Source organism: Hyperolius riggenbachi, chromosome 4, assembly GCF_040937935.1.
Source record: "Hyperolius riggenbachi isolate aHypRig1 chromosome 4, aHypRig1.pri, whole genome shotgun sequence".
In the NCBI taxonomy this organism is placed as follows: Eukaryota; Metazoa; Chordata; class Amphibia; order Anura; family Hyperoliidae; genus Hyperolius; species Hyperolius riggenbachi.
In genome coordinates, this window is record NC_090649.1 from 223,352,730 (window position 1) to 223,375,615 (window position 22,886).

Here is a 22,886-nt window from a genome sequence, read left to right on the forward strand (position 1 = left end):
GGAACTCCGCCCCGCCTTCAGTCTCCGAGCGGACTTAGACGGCGTAATCGCAGTCTATTTACATGTACAGCGCTGCGATCGGCAGCAGCGATGTACTGGGGACAGCCGTGTGACGCGGCTGTCCCCTCCATAGGTTGGGCAGTGATCGGCTGTCATAGACTGAAGCCTATGACAGCTGATTACACTGATTGGTTGGCGGGGGGAGGGAGGAAGGGAGAAGGAAGGGAAAAAAAACAAAAACATTTTCATTCAAAAATATATGAAATCAATATTTATATATAAAAAAAATAAACATTGAAGCGATCAGCCCCCACCAACAGAGAGCTCTGTTGGTGGGGGGAAAAAGGGGGGGGGGGAAATCACTCATGTGCTGTGTTGTGCAACCCTGCAGCTTGGCCTTAAAGCTGCAGTGGCCAATTAGGGAACAAATAGCCTGGTCTTTAGAGGGGTTTAACACTGCGGTCCTCAAGTGGTTAAGAGGGAGGAGACCTTGTATGAGGTGTGAAAATTGACTGTACTACTTGAAATGTGTGCGCGTGAGAGTTAGGCTGGCCAGACTTGTAATGGGGTGGGGATTTGTGGCTACATTTGGATTACTTTTTTTCTTTCAAAGGGGAAAAACTTTGGCCATAACTTTAATCAGGAGGAGGGGGAATGCTGGCTACACCTGTTGTATGTGGAAGCAGATGGGGAAAAGAATGGATGCTTCACTTGCTATGGGGAGATAAGGTATCCATACTTAATCTCTTCTGAGGGTGAAGTGGTGGCCGTCACTCGGATTGAGCTTGGGATACAAGTCTGACAGTAAGTAGATACCGTGGTGTTACATACAAACTGTTAATTACCATCAGAGAGACTTTTCTACAGATTGAGCGCTTTCCTTATAAGGATTTTTACACATAGTGGACAGTCAAAGGATCGCACCATTGTTTCATATGTTTATCTTAGTCAGCGAAGTATTTGAAAATAGGAAAGGTAACCATACTACTTGTGAAGATGAGGGAGCTATATATGGACCAGCTTTATGACCGGTAACATGGGGTGAGAAAAAATAGTGGGACTAGTACCAATAGTTAGACCCTATCAAGTTTTTGTTAGAGAATTCTTCTCCTTTAACCACTTCACCTCCAAGGCAATTTTCGCTTGTCAGCGCTCCTTCCATTCATTCGCCTATAACTTTATTATTACTTGTCACAACAAAACAATCTAGATCTTGTTTTTTTGCAACCAATTAGGCTTTCTTTGGGGGGTACTTTTTGTTTAGATTTTATTCCATCTGCATTTTAACAGGAAAAATAAAAATAAATTCTCAATTTTCGGCCATCATAGTCTTAAAATAATACATGCTACCATAATTAAAACCCACACATTTGTCCATTTGTCCCAGTTATTGCAACATTTAAAATGTTTCCCTAGTACAATGTATGGTGCCAATATTTTATTTGGAAATAAATGTGCTTTTTCCAGTTTTGCATCATTTATTACAAGTCCATAATTTAAAAAGTAACAGTTATATACCCCCTTGACATACATATTAAAAAAGATCAGCCTGTAATGCAATTATGTATTTTTTTAATTGCATTTTTTTAACAAAATTTTTTGGGGGTAACTATTAGGGAGTGTGGGAGGTATGGGGCTAATTTTAAATGAAAAAAAGTTTTAGTCTAAAAAATGTTTGTAGATGTAACTACTATTTGGCCACAAGATGTCCTCGCTTATAGTTTTACTACGCAAACAAGAAGCAATGCGTGGGCATGGACCAACTTTTGTGAATGAGGGTGCCATCTCATTGATGGTGATGCTCAGTCACACGGGGACTTAGATTAATGAATAGGAACTGTGTTCCCATTCATTGAGCTCCTGGTTACTGATTGGCAGCAGTAACGAGCGCAGGCGGGGGGGGGGGAAGGGGGGGGGCGGGGGTGTCAGAGTGAGCAGGAGTGCATGGAGGGGAGGGATGTAGTAGCTACGCCCCTGTAAGAAGATATGGGGAAATGCAGGGATGTAGTTACTCGTCCCAGGGGAGGGGAAGTGGTTAATGGGGCATTTCTAACTCAGGTAATATGTATGCTTGTTGCAATTCAGTATCATTATTAGTCTGATGTCCTCTGGAGAGATGGCAGAGCCAGTTGTTGGTTTCCATAATATGGTTTATTCAGCGATGAAAGCGCCGTCCCTCTGATGCTAATCAGAAGTTTGAGATCTGTATTGATTAGAGATTCTCTCTCTTTACAGCTTTGGTCTGTCTCTCCCCAGCTGATTTCTGTGTTACCTTGCAGGCCTCTCTGATCAGTTGTAGTCTCTGAAAAGGAAATGAGCAGCGCTACTTAAAAACAGATAAGTGCCTACCTGCAAGAGAGTGCAAGCCCCACTTGTGGGATAAAATACACACCTAGCATACACATGACCTGTCTACCACTGGAGGATGTTGGTTTCCTGTAACTGTTTCCTGTAAGTACTTGTCCCTCCCACTGTGAAGAAGTCATCCTCGATGGGAGGGGACCTAACACTAACTAAATTCTAACCTATGCATATGCATAGCCTGGGTGCCCCACCAAGTAAAATTGAAAATTGAGCAAAAGGTGGATCAGCGCATCACTAGGCTGCCTCCGAATGGCCTCCAATCAGAGGTGCACTGAGCAAGCCCCCCCAAAAAAACTGCAAACGCACCTTGAACCCACACAGAAGGTCTGCATATGCACCAAAAGCAAGGCTGTTAAGTGGGAGCAGCAGACCAAAAATGAATTAAGTTAGTACATGGCAAGGAAATGAGCAGCGCTACTTAAAAACAGATAAGTGCCTACCTGCAAGAGAGTGCAAGCCCCACTTGTGGGGTAAAATACACACCTAAGCATACGCATGACCTATCTACCACTGGAGGATGTTGGTTTCCTGTAACAGCTTGTAGTCTCAATCTCACACTTGTAGCTTCCTCAGCAATCTTTCTCCCTGTAAATCAAGAAGTAGAAAGACAGCCGGCACCATCCAGTTCAATAATGCTCTTTTATTGAGATAAAACCATCTCAGCAGGTCACAGCAACGTTTCGAGGAAATCACCTCTTTATCAAGCTCATGCTGAATACATGTCACATATACACAGTACAAGCTAACATTTATATACAAGCTAACATTTATATAACATGGTGCTGCAGCAGCCAATCACACACACTTAACACAATGCCCGATCATAATAGTCCGTAAGTTGCCGGACCTGATAGGGAACTTAGAGGCTGCTGCCTCATAGGTACATTCAAATGGGGTCCCTCCCATCCCCCGACACCCACCTTTGTAAACCGCCGCGGCCCCTTCCGCCCGTCAATCACCACCATCTCCTCCCATCCATCCGCCCATGGCGGACCTGACAGGGGACTAGGTGGGATAGACGCCTGTGCATCCGCACTCATGCGCGGAAACTCTGCGTCCAGACGGGCGGATGGTGACATAGGCGGCTAAAGAAGCCGCCATGCGTCACACGCTGAAAGGCGGGGCAGCGGTGGCGACCAATAGGAGGGCTCAAAGTTCAATGCGTAGTAAAATACGTGTGTATGGCGTACACAATGCATTAGCATATGTAAACAATCACATTGTAAGATACGATGCATAATATATATGTGGCAAAGGAACATACATGGACACTGTAACCAGGATCCATGTACATATAAGGACTACCATGGAATCACATAATCTCCCTTCTAAGTAAGTACATGTCTAGGGTGAAGAGACTACAGTAACGTTATGTGGGCCCAATAAGAGAGTAGGAATCGACATGGGGGAAGGACGGACAGGGGAAGGGGTACAAGGGAGGGGGAGAGGGTGGGGGGAAAGGGGTGGGGGGAATTTTAACACAACAATACTAAATTATAAAAGCAACAAAGTGCTGACATTAGGCAGGACACAATGGAGCCTCATGAGAACAAAGCTTAAATAAAAGGTAATAAATCAAGTTCTCTATTAAGTCCCAGAGGCTCCATTGTATCCAGCTTTTTAATCCAAAATGCCTCCCTCTAAAGAAGTCTTTTAACTCGATCACCCCCTCTCCTCAAAGGGGCCACCCGCTCTATGACCATAAATCTTAATTGGCTTACATGATGTTTAGCCTGCACAAAGTGATATGGGACCGCCTGGTCCACCAAATGTTCTCTAATTGCGTGTTTATGGGATGATAGCCTTTTCTTATGTTTCTGTGTGGTCTGCCCAACATACAATAGGCCACAAGGGCACTTCAAGGCATACACCACATAATCCGAATCACATGTATGCCATCCTCTGACCTTGAATTTGGTGCCACGATGTGGATGCATCAATTCGGCTCCCTTAATAACTGAGCTGCAGTGCACACAGTTGAGACATGGGTATGTCCCCTGCCTCTTTGTTAACTGTGATGCAACATTGTCTTGCCTAGTATCCGCATGTACCAAGCGGTCTCGTAAAGTGGGTGGTCTCCTGTATGAGATCAGGGGGGGATTTCTATAGTGCTCCACCTCGGGAAAACTCTCGGACAATAGATGCCAATGGCGTCTAATTATCCTGGCTATATTGTCACTCTGTGTGTTGTATCTTGTGACAAAGGGGATAAGATTCTGCATAGATTGTCTGGATCTCCGATTCCTACCATGTCCACCCACCCTTGTCCTGGCCCTCTCTAAAGTGTCTGTGGGATAACCCCTCAAAAGAAAGTTTTGTTGCATCTCCTCCATCCTCCTCCCCCGCAACCCCTCATCCTCAACTATATGGCATATCCTCTGGAATTGGCTAATGGGGACCGACCTCATAGTAGCCCCCGGATGGAAACTCCCATAATGGAGAAGGGAGTTCACATCCGTGGGCTTAACATAGAGGTCGATCACCAATCTATCGCCTTGTCTAATAACCATTGTGTCCAAAAAACTGACCTGATCTGGTGAGCGGTGTATGGTAAGTTTGATGTCTCCACATCTATTCATGAGTTCCTCCACAAACTGTTGCAGGGTCGAATGCGGCCCCGCCCACACGCAAAAAACATCATCTATATATCTGTACCAATGAATGGCATACTTTTGAAATAATTGGTTCGTGTAGACAAACATGTCTTCGTACACACCCATGAAGATCTTTGCGTAGGACGGAACAACATTCGACCCCATGGCAGTACCCCTCACCTGCATGTAAAAGGTATCATCAAACCGGAAATAATTATACCGCAACATGATATTCAAGAGTTCACAAATGAACCCAATCTGCACCGGCGTATAATCTAATGCGGTCTCTAATAGATAGCGGACCGCCTCCTCACCCCCATCATGTGGGATGGAGGTGTAGAGGCTCTCTACATCCAATGTAACCAAAAGGCAGGGTCCCTGCAATGGATCCATAGATCAAAGAATATTAAGAAACATCTGCGTATCACGCAAATAGGACTTAAGTGCTATCACAAACGGTCTCAACAGTTGATCAAGATATTTTGCTACTGGAGCAGATACAGAATCTACCCCGGCCACGATCGGGCGACCAGGGGAATTGTCCAAACGTTTATGAATTTTAGGGCAAAGATACAATACAGGGGAAATGGGATATTCCTGCAAAAGAAAGTTAGCCAACTTCTCATCAATAACATTAGTTCTAACCGCTCCCAAAACCACCTCTGAGATCAGACCTTGTATATTAGGTAATGGATCTGTTTCCAACTTACGATACGTCGACACATCGGAAAGCTGCCGCAAGGCCTCTTCACGATAGGTCGACGTATCCATTACAACCACTGCTCCACCCTTGTCTGCCGGCTTGATTGTTATGGCAGAATCCTCAGACAATTCTGTAAGTGCCAGTTGCTGTTCCTTTGTAATGTTCCTATAGACTGAAAGGCCCATAAAATTTGGTCTCCTCAGCAAAGAGTCTACTTCACTTGTTACTTTTTTCACAAAGAGATCAATTATCTGACAGGAAGGGTGTTGGAAAGTACTTTTCAAACGCAACGTAGTATCTTTAAGTTGCAACTGGTCAGAGTTCACATCAACAACAGGAGTCAGATCCAAGGTCCTTGGCATAGAGTAGTAGTATTTTAGTTTTATAGATCGAAAAAAATCGCTGTAGTTCCACATCCACCTCAAGTGGATCGGGAACATATAGAGGTGCAAAAGACAGTCCAATTTTGAGGGCAGAGAGCTGTGCGGAGGACAACTGGCGGGAGGAGAGGTTGACCACTATTATGTTCTGCGGTATGGTTGGTGTCGTCGGGGCCGGAGCCTCTCCCTTATTCCTCCTTCTCCTACATCCGCCCCTATGTTTCCTTCTTGGCCTGATGGTAAAACCGACAGGACCTCTTGAGATGATGAAGTGGGATTATCTGATGAATCGGGTTGGCTACCCGTAGGTCGGCCCCCTGGTCTACCCCTCTGTTTGGGTTTATGTGGATAACGTGGTCGTCCAGTGGGTCTTTGCCAGTTGTATACAAATCCCCGAGTGTAGTCATACTCATCTCTTTGATATTTGTCTCTTAATTGCCTGGATCTGTCTCTCAAGTGTCTCCAAGTTGGTTGTTAGTTCATCTAAAAATCCCTCGTACTCATCGATAGAAATGAGTTCCTTGAGTTTAGATTTCAACTCCTGGCGATGTATAGACAGCTTCGGTAATTCCTCATGTATCTTCTCTATGGTTAACACCATTGAGTCAAAGGAAGCTTTATTCCATATACGACACCATTTTTGACAAAAGTCCTTGTCGGTCGGAAACATCGGGGCCACACTTGATCTCATTCCCCTGTAAATCAAGCTGACCATCTTAACATTTACCAGCTGTATCACTTCAGCTGATCTGCCTCTCTTTCTCTGCTGTGTCACCTTACAACCAGCTGTCACTTCTCTCCAAGCTGCAGTCTAGTATTTGAGCTCATCATGTACAGCATATCAGAGTGAAGAAATGCGTAGAAATAAGATAGACTATGATACTATTTTGTGCTTTCCATAGAGTTGTAATCTTATAGTTGAGTCCCTTCCATTTAGGAAATTGAGCAGTAACTTCAATGTTTGCAGCAAAAAGTTCTGTAATGACCATTTGTCTACTCTTTCTTGTGTGCATGAAGCTTTTTAAGTCTACTAAACTCACTTTAAACATTTCTTATGCTTTCAGACCTTATTTGCCAAATTAGTCTGTGCCCAGCTGCTTAACTGGTTCACATTCCACCGTTTTTACCCCTTAAAGAGGAAGTCCAGTGAAAATAATGTAATGGAAAAAAAAGAGCTTAATTTTTACAATAATCATTTATAAATGATTTAGTTAATGTTTGCCCATTGTAAAATCTTTCCTCTCCCTGATTTACATTTTGACATTTATCACATGTGTTGTATTTTATCGGTATAAACTGTATTTCCATGTGTGCCTTAATGGAAAAGTATGTCTGGACATTTATGTTGCTATGAGAGATTTACAGTGAATCTAGTTGATCAGCTGGGGCCTTGCGCAAAGCCTGTGTTTCATAAATGACTGTTTACAACTACACACATCTGCATGTGAGTAAATAACACAGCAAAGACAATGGCCTCTGACACTGACCCCAGCCCCCACAAATGGCCATTGAGGAGAAAGCTGAGAGGAAGCTGGTTTGTCTGGTTTGGTCAACAATGATCCATGGGACTAGCTACAACAAGTTCTTTCCCCCCCAGCTGCTAAGGGCAGGAACTATTGATGATGTATAACACAGAGGAGGAGTCTTTATGCCTGTGGTATCCAGATATAAGACAATGCTTAAGAAGTTCTCTCTCTCTTGGAATGCTGACATGGACGGTGAGATAGAAAGGGGCTCAGCTAATGAACGTGTGTGACTGTGCATAGGGTATATAGAGCCATTATGTGAGTCACATAGTTTGTATGCTATAACTTGTAAATATGTATATTTGTAAATAAATCCCTTGTATTTAACCTCTTTGAAACGACCTCAAGTGTCTGGTCATTAATATAGAAATAAGTTAACATAAGCTAGAGTATATTCTACATTTGGCACCCCAAGATAGCGTGTGGATAATTAGTAAATCCACATAGAACCCTATAACAGAGAGTTACTCTAGCGAATAGTTCCAGAGAACGTGGAAGACGAGGGTAAAGGACTTAGCGGAAAACTTGAACGTGGACCCTGGACACCAAGGAAGCATACGAAATGCGGTAAGTTGTTTTGTTTTTTTTATATATATATATCAATGCAGATCTGTATTTTGCTTGCAGTTTGTGAGGTTTGGTTGTATGTGACAAGGTAACTGCTAGGAAGATAGGTTGTTGAAAAGGTACATAGGTATGCTATAGGAAACAATAGGTTTCAGGAATTGTGTGGATTGAATATGAATGGTCTGTGAGAGGCAGCAAAAGCTTCATCTCCTGTTGTTGCTGTATTTGTGTATATAGTTTGGTCAGCCATTGTGAGTGTAGATCACATAATCTGAAGGCAGTTAGAAGTGAATGTGAGTGTTTTGCAAGGACAATAGCTTCTGTGTTGGTCATTGAATCGTATGTTTAGTGCAGTTTGGTGAAAATGGAGATTGCACAAAATTTTGTCAGTAAATACGCCACGGTTGATGTGAATACATGTGCGAATGAATCCCTTGAGCAGCAGTTTGCGTCATTGGTTGGAAAATGTGAGAAATATAATAATGGATTGCAGCAGACATATTTTAGAAACAAAGTACAGAAGATAAAGCTTGCAAATGAAATTTCAATTTTACTTAGGATGAGGGTCATATCAGAGCAGAGAGCGAGAGATTGCGCTGCAGACAGACAGCAAATCAGAAAGGACCTGGATAATTTTAAGGATAATTTGGTAGTTATGGCAGATTCATCGAGAGCCGAGTTGCAGGAGTTGAAATTAGAGGCAGATGATTGGAAGGAAAGGAATAGTGAATTGGAGAAACAAATAGAACAGCACAAGGTCAAATGCGCCTCTAATGAAACCTTAATTCACTTACTCAATGATAAATTAACCCAGATGCAAGAGCTGGTTGCCTCTTTAAAAAGAGAACTGTTACATACCAACTCATTGTTGATACAGAAGGAAAATTACATATTATCAATATGTGAACAAAAAGCAAAAACTTGTGATTCTGCAAATGTCTGCACTATTACTGATGACAGTACCTGCAGTGGGGTACAACTAGCAGATGTGTCCAGCCCTACTGTGCTAACAATTCAGGACAAACTGCGCTTATGTCAGATTCTGGGCGATTTTGATTCCCTAGAATCACCTGTGAGGTTGTCTAGTCAATTTGAGGCAGTGGTATGTCAGTACAGTCTAAATGATGAAGATGCATGTGCACTTTTACGGGCCTGGTTGCCGGGGCCCTTAGCCACTCGCATAGTTCTGGAAAATGGTGGTTGTGTAGCAGATGCAGGAGGTAGGAGACAGGAAGTACAGCGTGTATTGGGAAGCCGTGATGAAAGAGGCGTGCAAGCGTTGGCAAGCATGAGATTCATGAAAGGAATGGATCCTGTGATATTTTGTCATGAGTACATTTCGATATATAGAGTGGTTCATAATTGCCAAAATATATCATCTGATGATGGGGAGTTGCTATATTCCATGGCAAATAAGTGTATGGTAAGCCACCCAGTTAAACTTGCTCTTAAAAATGCCATCACGTGTCAACAATTTATTAATATACTGAGGGATTGTTGTGAGGAGGGCAATGAGGGAGAGACATCCAGTGTATCTGTGGCATATAAAGGCACACAGAGAAACATTTTCCGATGTTACCGATGCCATAGACCTGGCCACATAAAACGCTATTGCAGAAGCCACAAAGTTAAGAATAGACACACCAGCAATATTTCCAATTGTGTAAGCACCGTCTCCCCTCACGATCATGAAAAACATGAGAACTTTGGTGCATTTCAGGGCCCAGATAAGCTGGAAACTGGAAACGGAAATCATGGCCAGCAAGCGAAACCTAAACAATATTCTAGTTTTGCATACGGTGCCAGTGCACAGCAAGGACATTGGCCAAACATTCCAATTTATGCCCCACTAGCCAGTATGCCATATTGGCTAATCTGTAATTTGTCAAACATTGCAATTCCTTTTTTCTTGGGATATATGGCAGAGTGTTTAAAAATTAATGTGCAATAATGTATGGCAAATGAAATACAATCTGTAATATCAACAGGTTTGCAGTATAGGGGTAGACTAACAGATTGTGAAGTAACAATGGTGTCTTAATGTGAGGATATTAACATAAGTATGTTTTGTTTTTCAGATATCTCTGAAAGGAAATGTATGTGGTTAAAAAGTCAAGCCATCTAACATTTGATTATGTTGTATTCATGTATTGTGTGTTTCTGTCTCTCCCTTTTAGCCAAGGGCGTCTACATGGAATTTGGCTAGGATCAGGGTGCACCCATTCTAAATTATAGAGGTTAACAATTAGTCTGCAGAAAATACCATGAGCTCATGAGTTAAAATCCTAATTGTTTGCAAACAATTAAACAATAGAAGGTTTAATGAGTGAAACTGAAGTAAAGGTGGTTAACAGTTAACTTGTACTGTATTGTGGTTGTTTCTTGTATTTCTTGTTTCTATTGACACAGATGGCCCAGTGCTGAAGACAATAAACTCCAAAGGATATCAGCATCTCTGTGTCAATGTACTAATTGTACAGACCTGTGTGTAACTAACTTATGTGTGTGTCCTGAAATAGGCCTGTTTCTGTGTGTTTGTTTGTTGGTTTGATTAGGAACAACCAAAGGGTTGTAATTTTTTTTTTTTTTTTACTCTCCCTGTTCAGTTTTTGGATAATTTGATAATTTTATTTTCACAATATATTTTTTGCTTTTTAGTTGTGGGGATTTTTGTTGCTTCCCCAAACACCATTTTTTTTTTTTTTCATTTTTTCACTTTTGTGGGTTTTCTCTTTACATAGAAGTATTTACAAAGTGGTACCTATGCTTTGAGGTACCAAAGGGGGGGATATATACAAGATATTGAAGGCAGGAGTAAACACAGCTATGGAGGCTGTTTGCCTATTTATATGTTCATAAGGAGTACTCAAATGCAATTGTACTGTTACGAATAAACCTCTTAAATTTATAATTTAATCTACAATCAATGAAAGTAATGGAAAGGGTTGCTATACACTCATCGATTTTCTCAGTTATTTCCTTGCAGATTCAGCTGCTAGGAATCGATTCCCCAAATGTCAGATCGATCAATTTTGGCGATTGAATAAATCGATCGGACAGGTTGGAAAGTTAAAAACAATCAGGAGCAACAACTTTGGCAAATTAATGGCCAATAACCTTGCACTGCATTGGGCAACTCTGCAATACGATCGATTAGTAATAGATTCCCGGGCTGGAATCTATTGGTAATTGATGTGCAATGGTTGGTAGGAATCGAGTTATTCTGAATCGATTATTTTCCTAAAGGAATTGATCGTTTTGGAACATTGGATGGAAATCTGTAGGTGTATGGCCAACTGACAGCATTATTTAAGATGAAAGATTGTGTTCTCTTGTAGGACGTAGTGTCATATGTTATATTTTCCTGAGAGCTCTTGCACACTACATGCAATTCCGATTGGCAATTTTGGACGCGATTTTACGTGCGATTGTGAGTTGCAATTTTGAGTCGGTACTGCATGCTGAGTTTTTTTCTTATGCGTTTTTCTGCGTATGTCGACAGTGCCCAGTGAAAATCGGAATTGCAAATCAGATTGGCAGTGTGCAGGGGGCCGCAGAGATATTAACATGCAGCAGTAGTGGAGATATTCATTTTCTTTTATTGGGATTTATAAGGAAAGGGGGATGGTTTCTACACTAAAATGCCTTCCCAAAAAGTCCTCTCCCAGGTTGGAGGGCTACAGAGAGTATTCTCATTGTTATGTAAAGGGTGGTATAGATTCATTGACACAGGTAAATTGTAGAAGGACTCATCAAAGGAAGTGAATGGGTATTTGGCCCACAGGGATGGGGGAAGTCTACAACCAAAAAGAATGTATGCAAATTCACACAGTTGAATGGTTAACAAGAGTAGCCAGAGCTTCAAAGAAGCCCCTGGAAATGACCACCAACAATGGTTTATTATTAAATAGCTGGGCATCACCATCCATTCTTGTTTTGTTAGAAGATAAATGTAACTTTGAAGGTGGATAAAGCCTGAACAGTAGGCGTTTTCTTTGTGTGTAATTTAATAACCAGGCCCACCCTTTCAGTATACAGTAGGGGTGGGTCACCTCTGGTAATGGAATGTCTGGACACCAATGATATAGAATCAAGGTACTGATCATTGATTAGAAGTTAAGCTTTTTTGTTCCATCTATATATATTTTGTGCCCAATCCACTAAGTACAAGACAATGTAGGTACTGAAATGTAAATGTCTTTTGCAGACCACATGACCTACAATGGTACAATAGTTTTCTTTTATTATATTTTCATGTGCACAACCTACATACACAAACAAACTCATTGAGAGATATATTAGGTTGCAATGGATAATCCAGGGGTATGATGTGTCTGTGTCATAAAGGTATACATTGATGCCAATAAACTTGCAGAACAAACTAAGGTTCACATGATAAGATATTGCGATCTGATAAATCCAGGTGATACATATATATGGTATGATGCTGGATATTCACCCTTACAATTAATGTCATGTCAATGTACCGATTAGGTGTGAGTGGGAATGAATGTTGGGTTCCTGGTCATTGGCCCCTGCATAGCGAGGATGGTCTGTCCACAGGAGAAATGATTCCCAATAACCTTGGACTGTGTCACACTGCCGGGGGTAACTGTTATTTGATACAGCCCAGCGGTGGCTTGCGTCCAGCAAGAACTGTTTTGCGACTCAATGTAGCTGTGCTGAGCATACAGAAGCTATCCGCTGAAGGGCACATGTTCCGGATCCCAGCCATGAGGGTGTGTCCATTAGGCACAACAGGAGGGAATGTTGTATTTTATCGGTATAAACTGTATTTCCATGTGTGCCTTAATGGAAAAGTATGTCTGGACATTTATGTTGCTATGAGAGATTTACAGTGAATCTAGTTGATCAGCTGGGGCCTTGCGCAAAGCCTGTGTTTCATAAATGACTGTTTACAACTACACACATCTGCATGTGAGTAAATAACACAGCAAAGACAATGGCCTCTGACACTGACCCCAGCCCCCACAAATGGCCATTGAGGAGAAAGCTGAGAGGAAGCTGGTTTGTCTGGTTTGGTCAACAATGATCCATGGGACTAGCTACAACAAGTTCCTTCCCCCCCAGCTGCTAAGGGCAGGAACTATTGATGATGTATAACACAGAGGAGGAGTCTTTATGCCTGTGGTATCCAGATATAAGACAATGCTTAAGAAGTTCTCTCTCTCTTGGAATGCTGACATGGACGGTGAGATAGAAAGGGGCTCAGCTAATGAACGTGTGTGACTGTGCATAGGGTATATAGAGCCATTATGTGAGTCACATAGTTTGTATGCTATAACTTGTAAATATGTATATTTGTAAATAAATCCCTTGTATTTAACCTCTTTGAAACGCCCTCAAGTGTCTGGTCATTCATATAGAAATAAGTTAACATAAGCTAGAGTACATTCTACAACATGGCAGCATCTTTTCTGCTGGCAGGTGATGTCTGTGGAAAGAGATGATGCATTTTGGCAGTTGGAAACAGCTGTTATTTTTCCCACAATGCAACAAGGCTCTCCTAGTGTGATGTCAGCACCCTGGTGCTGACACCACACTGTGGGAGGGGTTTCACCACAATATCAGCCATACAGAGCCCTCTGATGATCTGTTTGCGAAAAGGAAAAGATTTCTCGTGGGAAAGGGGTTATCAGCTACTGATTGATACGAAGTTCAATTCTTGGTTACGGGTTCTCTTTAAAAAGGAACTGTCGCGAAAATCTTAAAATGTAAAACCCATACAAATAAGTAGTATGTTTCTTCCTGAGTAAAATGAGCCATAAATGACTCAGCCTATGTTGCTTGCATTTACAGTAAGTAGTAGAAATCTGACATTAGACAGATTTTGGGCTAGTCCATCTCTTCATAGGGGATTCTCAGCATGGCCTTTATTCTTCATAAAGACCCTCCCTAAAAAAGATTTATACAAAAGATGCTGACCAAGCCTCCCTGCCCACTTTACACTTTTTTGGCAGCTGGGATGGAGCAACTGCCATTCACTAAGTGCATTTTGAAAATAAAGAAATCCATGTGAAACCCCCCCCCCCCATAAGGAAATGGGCTAGTTCAAAACATGTCGGTTCTGTCAGATTTCTACTACCTACTGCATGACAGCAACATAGGATAAAAGTAATTTATGGATCATTTTACTCTGGAAGAAACCTTCTTAATTGTTTATGTTTACATATATTTTAAGTTTTAAGATTTTCGCAACAGAGGTCCTTTAAAGTAAATGTGTACCGCTTTAAAAATAAAGTCAGATCCTCACCTAAGGAGAGGGAAGGCTCGGTCCTAATGAGCCTTCCCTCTCCTCTCCCGGTGCCCGCACAGGATCCCCCGTAGCAGTATTCGACCAGTTTGGTCAAATACTGCCACTTCCGCTGCCGAAGGGATGTTTCGGAGGTCTTCAGGAGCACTCGGGCTCCCGAAGATGGGCCGCTCCATACTACGCATGCAAGAGCGTCCTCTAATCTTTCCCTAGGAGAACAAGTCTGCAGCAGCTCTCCCTAGTCTGTCTCTAGCAGGCACACGAGTGAGTGTAATGGCCGGCAAACCTGCCTTATATAAGGGTGGGTGGGGCTCCAGGGCTTAGTGTAGCCTTAATGGCTACAATGTGCCTGCTGACTGTGATGCAGAGGGTCAAAGTTGACCCTCATAGTGCATTATGGGGCGAATCGAACTTCCTCAAAAGTTCGCTTGGTCCAGGCGAACGCAAACCCCCAAAGTTCGCCTGGAACCGTTCGCCGGCGAACCGTTCGCTACATCTCTATCTGCTATATGTTTCCACATTAGCGAAATTTAACTTGCTTCTATGGATGATCTGGATGGAAGTCTCTACAGTACTGACCCAGACAAAAACAAGAGTGGGAAAGGGCTCATCTCTCTAAGGTTTTCATTGCTGTCTGTGTCTTTGTTGGAATAATTCCACTTTTTTCTTGCTCTTGTCCTTATTAAATGTCAAACAAAAACAAAAAAATATCCCCAATATGGGAGTAAAATATACAGTGATTAATGTCATCGCCTCTCTGTGGTCCCTATTTGATTAACTTTTCTCCCATAAGAAGCTTTTTCATCTCAGCAAAATACCTTTCCAGCACCCAACAATTGATAGAGACTACAAAAGTGAGTAAGAAAGTAATAAACGTACTTTACTTCCTTGCACACTAATAGCTTAAAGAGACTCCGTAACAAAAATTGCATCCTGTTTTTTTATCATTCTACAAGTTCCAAAAGCTATCCTAATGTGTTCTGGCTAACTGCAGCACTTTATACTATCACAGTCTCTGTAATAAATCAATGTATCTTTCACCTGTCAGACTTGTCGGCCTGTGTCTGGAAGGCTGCCAAGTTCTTCAGTGTTGTGGTTCTGCTATGAACTCCCCCTTCCAGGCCCCTCTCTGCACACTGCCTGTGTGTTATTTAGATTAGAGCAGCTTCTCTCTTCTCTCTTATCTTTTACAAGCTGGATAAATCGTCCTCTGAGCTGGCTGGGCTTTCACATACTGAAGAATTACAGACAAGGGCAAAGCTGTTTGCAGGAAGAAAAGAGCAGCCTGAAACTTCAGTGCATGGGGGAAAGAAACACACAAATGATCTCTTGAGATTCAAAAGGAAGGGTGTATACAGCCTGCTTGTGTATGGATGTATTTTCTATGTGTGGACATACTGTACATCAACCTACTTCCTGTTTTGGTGGCCATTTTGTTTGTTTACAAACAAACTTTTAAAAGCTGTTTTTAACCACTTTTAATGCGGCGAGGAGCGGCGAAATTGTGTCAGAGGGTAATAGGAGATGTCCCCTAACGCACTGGTATGTTTACTTTTGAGCGATTTTAACAATACAGATTCTCTTTAAAGCTTTCATTGGTATGATGTGGAAGCATATCCTGTGACAACACTCCAAATTGAATAGGGGCCTACAAATCTACAAACCCCAACACTGATAGCATTGAGACGCACAGAACAGTGTACTGAATAGAGATATAAGTACATATGTGAGTATATGAATGTGGAAGCCGGGATTTCAGAATTTTGATAACTATTCTTCCTTTAATATTTAATGAGATTAAAATCTTTATTCTGCGTCTCTTTTTTCCATAATTCAATGACAGCTACGTGGGATTTGTCTGAATGCTCAGTTGTCACTCGGCGTAAAACCTTGACAACTCCTCAGAGTATCTTTTTCCATTTTTTAGAAGCGCTTTCAAGCCTGTTCATATTTACGGAGGCTTATTCTTAGAAACAGCCGGGATTAATTCTTAATTAAGATGTAATTAGTAGGTTTATTTTCTAGAAGCCCAGAATATCAGAAAGGAGAAACATGAAATATACAAAGCAAGAAGAAAAGGCGGTGTGACAAGGTTATTAGGAAATTTTGTAGAAAGTTATTTTTGTCTGAAAAGTGAATAATCATTTTTCTCATGGACAATTTGGTTTTTAAAAAAACTATTCTGGAAATCTTGATATAGCACAAAAATGAGATAAAGATTATACGCATACCATGCATAGGTTTGCAAGAGACAGAAAAATCTTTTTAAGTCAATTACATGTTTGATATCTGAATAAATGCATGGCAGCAATACAGTAACTGTATTTACATCACAAATACACATTTAAGCGGTTTTGAAATGAGAAACTAACTATAACACGTAACTTGTCTATATATCTTATCTAAAGTTTAGATAGTTTACACGTTTACACAGCAAATCTAGCTGCAAACAGCTTCAACACAATGGGCTCTATTCACAATCACACATGCGGTAAGAAAGTTTTTAGCGCTTTATTACCACCAGTGATAATTTCTGCATTTTTTCCACATTCACTAAAAATGTTCCGCATGTTTCCCGCATGCAGAAACAATGCATAACAAAATTTGGGAAACATGCGTAATTACATAGTAAACATGCGAAAAAAAGTGGCATAAAAAAAAAAAAAATAAATAAAGTTCAACAAACACAGCTCTCAAGGCTCCAGACTCCATCTAAGTCAATGGGAAGCAAAATATATCACCAAGTACTAGTAGGTGATAAAAAAAAATAAAAAATCGGTAGTTAAGTCAGAAATAAAGGGCCCCCTTTTTTGTGTGAATTTTGATTTTTTGCGGGAACCACCGACTTTTGCTGACATTTACCGCATTTTTTTTATGCATGCGGATAATTAATGCGTATAATTTTACGCATATGGTAAATGTTCATGCGTGCAATTTTGTGAATGTCAAGATGGTCTCATTTCAGTCGGGAATTTACCACAAGTGCATTTCTGCATGCAGACAATGATTGTGAATAGAGCCCAATATGTTTATTTCTTCCTGTGATGCAATGACAGTGCCCAAGCTCTGTTTGTAAACATTACACACAGGCAAGCTTATCTGTATCTCCAACCCTCAGCCTGTGAAAACCTAATTCCCCCTCCTCCCCTCTGCCTCTGAAATCTCTGGCTAGTAACACCTCCCCCTCCTCCTGCCCAGACTTAGCTCCCATAAGCCCTTGCTACTGTCTGAAAATGCCAAGGCACTCTGAAAAGCTGTGAGCGAGGCTTGTTTAGTTTATAGGGAATTAGAGTATTAAAACAAATACAAAAAAGTATCTGGCTTGAGGAATGCCCTATAAACTATATGAAAGGAACACAATTATGCAATGAGTAAAAGTTTAGCTCGGATCCACTTTAAAGGGGCAACATATCCAAATAAGAAGTATGTTTTTTTCTGGAGTAAAGAGCCATAAATTACTTTTCTCTTATGTTGCTGTCACTTACAGTAGGTAATACAATACAATACAATACAATACAATACAATAACATTTGTAAAGCGCTTTTCTCCCATAGGACTTAAAGGTAGTAGAAATCTGACAGAAGCGACAGGTTTTGGACTAGTCCATCTCTTCATACGGGATTCTCAGCAAGGCTTTTATTCTTTATAAAGATATTCCATAAAAAGGATTTAAACAATTATGCTGGCCAGCTTCCCTGCTCGCTACACAGTTTTTTGGCAGTTGGACAGAGCAACTGCCATTCACTAAGTGCTTTTGAAAAGAAATAAATGCCTGAGAATCTCCCCATGAACAGATGGACTAGTCCAAAACCTGTTGCCTCTGTCAGATTTCTAGTACCTACTGTAAGTGACAGCAACATAGAAGAAAAGTAGTTTATGGCTCATTTTACTCTAGAAAAAACGTACTTATTTGTTTATGTTTGCACAAATTTTAAATTTTACACTTTTTTGCCATAGTGCCCCTTTAACTAACTATTAGGCTGTACGTAAGAATTGAAAAGCTTAAAATTATTCCAAGTACTTACCGACCGTACATTATTCTTATAGGCAGAAACTATTGCAGTGCTTTCCGAATACAAAATAGTATTTATATGGTGTGCCATATTTCCTTGCTGATCTCTGTTATTCTAAGGCTGATGCTAAGAATTCACTTTTTTTTTCTCTGCTCTGTGGAAATTTTCTTCTGCTTGAAGAAAGAAATCTAGGGATGTTCTGTACACCAAATAGCTATCATAGTAGTAGTGTAGTGAAGTTTAAACTCCCTTGACTGAATTGGAGACAGTTTTTGTATTTCACCCACACCAGTGCTTTATTTGTGCTGTGCAGGCTATTTACACTGGGGACCCTGGCTGTCGTGCGAACCAGGGTTTGTGATTTTAAATTTCTTTTTTGCAACTTCCAGGATGCGGTTGACAGGTGAGTGGTTAGGAAGGGGACTGTGTGGGAGATGCCTACACGCGGCGGTCCCTGTAAAAGATGTAATCAAGGATTACGTTCAACCGAAGCCTCCCACCTGAATGCTAATTTATGCAATTCCTGCTAGATTTGGTATGGCAGGCAAAGGGTGTATGACCGTACACCTAAATGGCCGACTGGCTCCTGCTGACCAGATAAAGGTAGGAAATTGCTTCAACTGGTAGTGAGCAATTGTGCGTGTTGTATTTACACTATACACAGAAAACCAGTAACAAAACAAACAATGACCTATCCACTAGAAATGCAACCAACTACAACTTAAAGATGAAAATCCTCTCCACTGGGAACAAACCTTTTATTTTTCCCAAACCAAAAACAAGGTGCAAGAAATATTTTTTAAAGCACAGAACTCTAACTTTTAGTTAGACCACCACAGTCATATGGCTCCCAGAGCAGGACACTGTGGATTGACCAAATCAACCCATTTATCTCACTTGCGCACATGTTAGGAGTGAACATTAAATCCCAGAGGGAATTTGTAAAAATGGCTGTGCAGAGGAGAGACATGAGGGGCACAGAAACACACCCTCAATTTCATAAAACTTCAGGTGATTCTGTGAGCTTTTGTCAAAACTAATTTGGAAATTCCATTAAACTGCATGAGCTAACTATAAACATTGATTGCAAAGCCCCTGTACATGTGAGAAGCATGCTGTAATTTAACTAAGCACATACAGTTCTAACCTGTGTAAACATGCACTGAATGAATCCTATACGTGACAGTTCTCACAGCACTAGGTGCAGTGTACAGCTAGCAATAGCAAACAAGCTGGAGGATTCACGTGAAACGTGCACATGATCGCACGGAAACCATCGTTTAACACGTGAACTAATGCTGTTCGCGTGAAAATCTCTGCGAGTGGCAGAGCGCAATAACTGCTGTGATAGCAGTTCTCACACTTTTGAGAATCGAGCCCATGGTGCGGTAAGACTTTACACACGTTATTCTGCTTACCTCATTTTAGTGAGCACACCCTACTGTATTTTATCATCATTTCTTCACACCTCCTCTTAAGAGAAACTCCGACCAAGAAATTAATATTAGACTTTAGTATTTCTTTTGATTATTTTTCTGCTTGCTCTGCAGAATTTATACAAACAAGGTGGAAAAGAGATAATTAGTAATAAATCATCAAATAATGTATTGCATCAGTGACCAGCAGTGTAACTACTAGGAGGGCTGCCCCACGTGGTGATTACATACTTTGGCGGAAGGTGTTGACCACCTGTTTTATGTAGAGCAGGAAGGTGTTCATATTACTTAAAGAAAAATTCCGACCAAGAATTGAACTTTATCCCAATCAGTAGCTGATACCCCCTTTTACATGAGAAATCTATTCCTTTTCACAAACAGACCATCAAGGGGCGCTGTATGGCTGATATTGCGGTGAAACCCCTCCCACAAAGAAATTCTGAGTACGTACTCTTGGCAGTTTCCTGTCTGTGAACCCTGTTGCATTGTGGGAAATATCTTTTTACAGCTGTTTCCAACTGCCAAAACAGCAAGCAGCAGCTACATCACTTGCCAGCAGTAAAAATGTCACCATGTGATAAATGTCAGAATATAAATCAGGGATTTAAAATACTTTACAATGGGCAAACACGGACTAAATCATTGTTACATAATTATTGTAAAAATGAAGCACTTTTTTTATTACATTATTTTCACTGGAGTTCCTCTAAGTATTTATCATATCTTTTTACACTATTAGTAATCCCTCTGTTGTAGTAGTATCACACATATAAATGGGAAAGACTGGGGATCAGGAAGCTTCATGTTAACAGTTACCAGTGGTTAGCAGTCAGGTGACAAGCGGTGTAGGAAGAGAAGAGACTAACATGATGGATGCAAGTCAAATTACACAGAATAACTTGTGTGGAATAGTTTGTAATAGCAAATGGGCATTCCTTTTTGGATGACCATTTTTTTTTTTTAACCACAAGTGCTGTCTCGTAAAACCCAGGTAAGCACAGTTGTGCATGGCAATTTAAACCCTGTTTAGTTTATCAACCCCCTTATCTCTTTTTAGCTTTTGTTTTGAATCATTTCTCTTCATCTGTTTATGAATTATCTTTCCTTATCTGTTTTAACTTACAGTTTACCTCTCCTTGTGGTTGATTCACAAACCAGCAGTAAAATTGCAGTGGGCAGGCAGTGCTTACATTTTTACTTGGTACTTATGTTACATTGTGCGCATTGCGCAATTACAGGAACCTACATCACCTAGGTAATGCTCAAGTTACTTGTGTAACATTCTGTATGCACGTAGTGTAACATATTACCATAGCAACACAAGCTTTGCCTAGGTGATGCGGGTTGTTGCGCAACACTAATTGCGCAATAAGAAATACAAATACTTTGTGCTGCATGCATAACTGTAATTAAAGTGAAAAATAAGTAAAGTGAAATATTAGAGATAAGTTCTTACAATCAACCTTATGCACAAACCAAGCAACTGGTACACTCCCAGTTGCCAGTTTCTGTTATGAATCCTGTTGAATTACGGTTTTATATATTTTTTTTTAATGAAAGTTAAATTCTTAGTGATCGTTAATGAAAGTTAAATATCCCTTTAATGTGTTAATAGTGCATATAGCTTTTAAATACTAGATTATAATTGTGGAAACAACCTGTTACAAATACGGTTATTTCATGCAAGATGCAAGATTACAGTATTGCCATCTACTCTTTCATGTAGGACTCTAACTGGTTTCTGAAGTCTGTATTAAATGGATCGAGTCGTCACTGGAGTATTACAGACATTGAAAGACTGTTGAACACTGACTCAGGGAAGGAGAGCTATAATTGCATTCCCCTCTGCCAGCCAAGCACCACTGTGGAGAAACACAGAGAAGGAAGAGCCAGCCCCGAGCAGGAAGCAGAGGAAATGGAAGATCAGTATGATGAGGTACACTGTAATCTCCTGTGGAACACATCAGCTTTGTTGCATTTCACAAACTTTGACAATGTGTATTTTGGACTAATTGGTCAAACAAGATTTAGAATCTGCTTTCCATAGTGAAATCTTAACATGCCAAAATAATAATACAGCAGAGCTATCCTGCTATGGGAACACTTATTGCAAAATAGTTCTGAAAGGAAGATAACTAGTATTGGAAGACTTAAAAAAAAATCCAAAAACAAATGTCCCTTTTTAGGAAACTCTAAGGGACCTGATCATGTAATTTACTACATCAGAAGTTACTGTATCAGGATTCCTCATACATTGTATATTTATACTGGTGCATGGTCAGGACCTGAGGACTGAGTCTACTATATCAGACTCTACTACAGGTTTCTACTGTAACAAGTTTCTAAAAAGAAAAATTATTATATATACATGATAGGAGATGATAGGAGGAGATAGGAGGAGATAGGAGGAGATAGGAGGAGATAGGAGGAGATAGGAGGAGATAGGAGGAGATAGGAGGAGATGATAGGAGATAGGAGATAGGAGATAGGAGATACGGGATACGGGATACGGGATACATGATACATGATACATGATATATTAGATATATGATATATGAGATATATGAGATATAGATATATGAGATATAGATATATGAGATATAGATATATGAGATATAGATATATGAGATATAGATATATGAGATATAGATATATGAGATATAGATATATGAGATATAGATATATGAGATATATAGATATATGAGATATATAGATATATGAGATATATATATATGAGATATATATATGAGATATATACCGTACTTTTCGCCGTATAAGACGCACTTTTTCTCCCCAAAAAATGGGGAGAAAAAGTCCCTGCGTCTTATACGGCAAAGACAGGGAATCCCCGACTTACAAACACCCGCCGATACGAACCGCGACCCGCCGTCGGGGATTCCCTGCCTGTGCGTCCTGCTGTGGCCTCTCCTCCCCCTCCTTGCTTGCCCCCCTCCTCGTGTCCCCAACGTGTGCGCTCGGGCCCCTCTCTAATTGAGAAGCGGCAGCTGCTTACCTCCTCCATCTTGCCC

At 40.8% G+C, this 22,886-nt stretch overlaps 1 long non-coding RNA gene across 2 annotated transcripts in view; it reads right to left on the reverse strand.

Moving 5' to 3' along the window:
- Window positions 1-22,886, reverse strand: part of LOC137571779 (uncharacterized) — a 337,165-nt gene that overhangs the window by 65,148 nt on the left and 249,131 nt on the right. Inside the window, exon 1 of one of the 2 annotated variants that reach the window (XR_011031434.1) lies at window positions 2,848-2,936. The exons of the other annotated variant lie outside the window; for it this stretch is intronic. This is a non-coding gene — a long non-coding RNA (uncharacterized lncRNA). Of the gene's footprint in view, window positions 1-2,847; window positions 2,937-22,886 lie in introns of those variants that run through there. 2 annotated transcript variants of the gene reach the window in all.